Below are 4,685 nucleotides of genomic sequence, written 5' to 3' on the forward strand. Positions count from 1 at the left end.
TCTCCAAAAACAGATTATGTGACAGACTCTACCTACCAGCCTATTTGAAAACCACTTTGAGAGTATGTTGAAGATGCTTAGGGGAGTCGTTGTCCAGAATGAACAATTATATCAAAGGAGCTTTCCTTATCACTGAGAATCCAGGGTAAGGGATGGAACATCGAAGGGACTTCTGAATGTAGTAGGAATGCTCTATTCAGAGGGAGAACAGCTGATTCTCTGTTCCACTAAGAGCATAGCATATCCTTCATAGGAAGCTGCTGGGACAAACTGGCAGCCCGTCAAGTTCTAGAGATGGATGCGAAAGCACACAGGATACCTGAAGAAGGGTGAAATATAATGTGAAAGTGTGCTGGGGCTGCAAAAAAATTGCTGTCACCCAGGTAGAGTCAACTCTTAAGGCAGCCAGCCTAGGGTTCAAAACAGAAGGATTATAGATAAATAAAGCCCATAAAATCCCAATTGTATTTTGTTCTCATTGTTGCTTTCTTTCTTTAGATATAATTTAATAACTTGGCCAAGGCCCTACTTTCTGTTACGTGGTTCACATGTAGTGAGAAATGACCTAACAGATCAAAGGTCTGTGTCAGGATAGGAGGAGTGAGGACAGTATCGGCCTAGATGAATTAAGGCCAGGAGTCAATTCTTAAGCCTTTTTACTTACTATTCAAGTGATCTTGAGGAAATTACCAAGCACTGTGAGCCTTAAAGTCTTCATCTGTGAAATAGATTTGAGATGCCCTGGCTCAGGGGGCTGCTGGAATATATGTGCTGTAAATAAAATACCTGGCATAGTACCTGACATTGATTAGAATTTTTAAATAGTTCTTTCAGTATGACTTTAACCCAGATCCTACTATCCTCTCCTGGAAAATCAAACTGGTGTTTTTATTATACAGAACATCTCAAGAGAATATATAGCTTAATAGGTCACAGAATATCAAAAAATATGCTTCTTAAATTAAACACATTGAGTTTTCTATCTTACAGTAGACATCTCCTTCCCAACTACTTCTCCATTCAAACCAGGATAAGCCATTCATTTATCTTCCACTAAAATTCTAGCCCTTGGTTAAAGTTGACCAAATTACTCTCAAAATAACCTCATTAATTATCCTTTCAATAGATTGAACTCAGGCTCTTCTGGGACAGGGAAAGAGTGCCAGCCCAAAGGCTTCTGGGCACCATTTCAAAGGGGTAACATCCTATTTTTCAGAAAACTGTAATACACTTTCAAAGTGGTTTTCAAATAGGCTGCTAGGTAGAGACTGATTATCCACATAATCTGCTTTCGGAGGTGTAAAAATCAGAGACAGGGTTTTTGAAATTATCCTGATATTTGTGACAACAAGATGTATTATTTGAAACAAGCCACCAAACACAAGTGTCATATATAACAATTCATTTGTCCACCGGGTTCAACTGCACCAGTGTTGCGAGGGGGCAAAATTGTGACGTTTGCAGTCGAGGGGAGAAATAAAGAATGTCCACGTGCTTCTGCCCCTTTTAAATGTTTTATTCACTCAAATTACTCAATACAGTTTCACTCTATAGGTTCTTAATCAAGAAAACAACAATCCTTAATGCTAGGCACTGTAATAGACATAATCAATTCACAGCAAACAATTCTAGATTAATTCTAAGCACTGCAAAACACAGTTAATCATGACAGGCTAGTGACAGACATTCCCTCTTTGTGCTAAGTTCAAAGGTCTTAAGTCTTAGGCTTTGAGTCCAGCAGATGCACACTCATTCAAATTGTGGTGATCAGGTCTGGAACCAAGGCAGGATTTTCCTGGTGTGGAGCAGATGACCACTTGAGGAGGGGCTCGTAGGGAGAAGTTGCAGCTCTCACCAAGGTCCAGATTAGGCAGTAGAGTTTGAGAGTGGTGAGGATCATGCAGAGGCTCAGGAAGGATGACAAGTGATGGGATGTCAGGTCCTCATCAGGCTCTCCAGCTCGAGTGCTTCCTTGTTTTGGCTGGCTGAATCCCTGTTCATTTGCTCTATCATTTATACTAAATTTGGGGGCTTTTGAACCCCCCTTTCAATCCTTATCAGTTACCACCTGATTTCTCAGTGACATCATTTACCCTAAGGTCAGAAACATCTGGTCTGATGGTCTCCACCCTGATCTTCTTGTCTTTCCCTCTTATCAGGTGAGGACAGCCTGCCAGGGGCTTCACTCTCTTTATCAGGGTGAGGGGAAGTAACTTGTTTGAGGCCATACTGGAGGGATCTGTGGATGTGCCTGGTGAAACTGCAGGTCTTTTAAAATGAAGTTTTTTTTTTTTTAAAAAAAATGGAGTTGCTTAGGCTCAGGCCTAAGGCCATCCTAACAATCAGGATAAGTGCACTGGATACCTTCCATACCTTTCCTAGGCAGAGATTTCTCTCTGGTTTATCGAGGATTCAAAAAGAATTACTCAGAGCAGATTTCTATTCCAGGCTTTTCTCTGCCAACTAAGACTCATCCACAGAGTATAGCACTGGACAACACCCAACCTAGCATAAAGTTAATTCCCAGGGAAGGAACTGTGGATTTCCAAAGCCTCAAACAACCCTGGCTAAGGGCATTTAAATTTGACTTCTTAGATCTGGAATCTCACCTTCTTACTCCTTTTTCATGTTCTTTAAGTCTCAGAGGACATCTCGCCATCTTCTTCTCATGACTGCTGTTCCTACACTCTCCCATTTCATGGGCATTGGTACATCTTGTTTGTCCCAGCATCCCCACTATTAACATATGAACACAGTGTCTTCCAAAAGCAAATGCTCAAATACTGTGTGGTAAATAAAAGAATTAGTCACACTTTTGTTTAAGATTAAATTCCTCCTACTTTATTGAATAAGCCAAATATATCCAGGTATATATCTTTAATTTCACAGAACAATGAACTAAAAGGGACAAGGGAATGCAAACACTATGTTTTATGTTTTTCCAGTATTATTGATAAGGTCATTTACATTTTTAAGAAAATTCCTGTTCCAGTGCCATATTATCCTATTCCAGGTCACACAAATAAGATGAAAGATTTCTCAATTTGTTTTTCTAATACACCAAATTATTACTTTTGAGCAAGAAAAAAATAATAAATTCATGAATAATACCCCTAAACTAAGATTCAAAAGCTAATTAAATATGCTATTAAAAGGAAAATTATTTGAAAAATATACTCTCCCAAAAAGATAAATCTTGACATCACACATATAAACCAAGAACACAAAGAACACTGCCTTCCCTCCAGCTCCACCATGGCCCTTCGGAACTCAGAACCTTTACTGTTCTTTTCAAACAGTCTGAAAAATCTGCCTCAGATTTCATTCAGGCAGAAGTTGTTGCACATGATACTGCAGCTTGCACTGTCATAGCTGTAGCTTGCACTGTCATAGCCGCAGCGTCACTTGCACCATCAGTTACTGCCTAGGCTCTCCCACAACTCTCAGAGCCTCTTTGTACCAGGTTGGAAATGAACCAGGGATGATATCTTTTAGCTTGGTTAAAAACTCCAGAATTTTTTTCTTATTAGTTTCAGTATGGGCTCTTGAACCCCACTTGAACTCATAGCATACAGGATCACTATTGGGCACCTGATGGTATTCCAAATATTTTTTTTGCACCCACTCTTTGGTAATGAGCTTCCTAGTATCCCCATAAATGAAATGCTCCTTTCCAGCATACACCTCAATTGCCTTCAGTACCTCCCAGATTTTCTCCTCAGTGGTGCAGCTGCCCTCCATAAAGATCGTACTCAGGATAAGTATCAGGAGACCAGTCTTAGGCATGCCCTGGTCATCATTTAGCATTCCATGATAGGTGAGGTCTAGTGTGTCATATATGATATAAATGTGGTTGATAGGGTCCACTTCTGTCAGAGCAATGCCAAAGACTAGCTCCATGAACTTACAAACTTTCCTCAAAATCATAGGAAAGTGGTCTTTATATTCCTTGATGATGATTTTTAGTATTTCTGCCTTTGTAATGAGCTCCTTGGATTTATACTTGAAGAGGACAAACTGTACTAACTCACCCACTTTCTTGTCTAGCACATCTCTAAGGGGTGATTCACTACCCTCAACTTCTTGGCTGATGGATTCTACTTCAACCTTGGTGTATGAAGTGGAGGAAGAAGAGGAACTCTGAGGACTCTGGGGAGTACTCAAAATTGCAGCAGTAGACACCTCCTTTTCTTCCATGGTGCCTGGGATCATAGAAAAGGAACAAGAGAGAGAGGAGGGAGACGAGGAAGAGGAGGTGGAGGGGAAGGAAAAGTGAAAAGAAGATGAAGTGGATGAGGTATCCTCTTGCTCAGCTGCAGGAGCCTGCACAACCACCAACTCTTCTGCCTCATTCAGATCTTGGAAGTCTTGCTCAGAGGTGAGGCGTGGACGCTTAGGAGAGGGAGGCATGATGATTCCTCCTGCTGGAAGCGGTAGGTTGGACTGAGAGCAGGAGTGTTGTGATAGGATCCCACAAGCCTGGGGGTGAGAGGGACAGTGTTAATGCCCTCAGGTGAAAAACTTACCCATGATGACATTGATGAAAGCTCACTTACAGATTTCTTTAGTGATGTCTGAGAGCCTCACAGGTTTGCTGTCTTTCTGGTAGGCCTATGCCCTAAGATCCTGTAGGAGGACATGAGAAAGTTCCTCATGACACAACCAACTGGCAGAGTGTGAAGCTC

At 41.2% G+C, this 4,685-nt stretch overlaps 1 pseudogene; it reads right to left on the reverse strand.

Annotated features, from left to right (window-relative positions):
• Positions 1–3,424: 3,424 nt before the first annotated feature.
• LOC143638702 (melanoma-associated antigen 10-like) lies at positions 3,425–4,410 on the reverse strand (annotated as a pseudogene).
• Between the last annotated feature and the right edge of the window lie 275 nt (positions 4,411–4,685).

Source organism: Callospermophilus lateralis, chromosome X, assembly GCF_048772815.1.
Source record: "Callospermophilus lateralis isolate mCalLat2 chromosome X, mCalLat2.hap1, whole genome shotgun sequence".
Classification (NCBI taxonomy): domain Eukaryota; kingdom Metazoa; phylum Chordata; class Mammalia; order Rodentia; family Sciuridae; genus Callospermophilus; species Callospermophilus lateralis.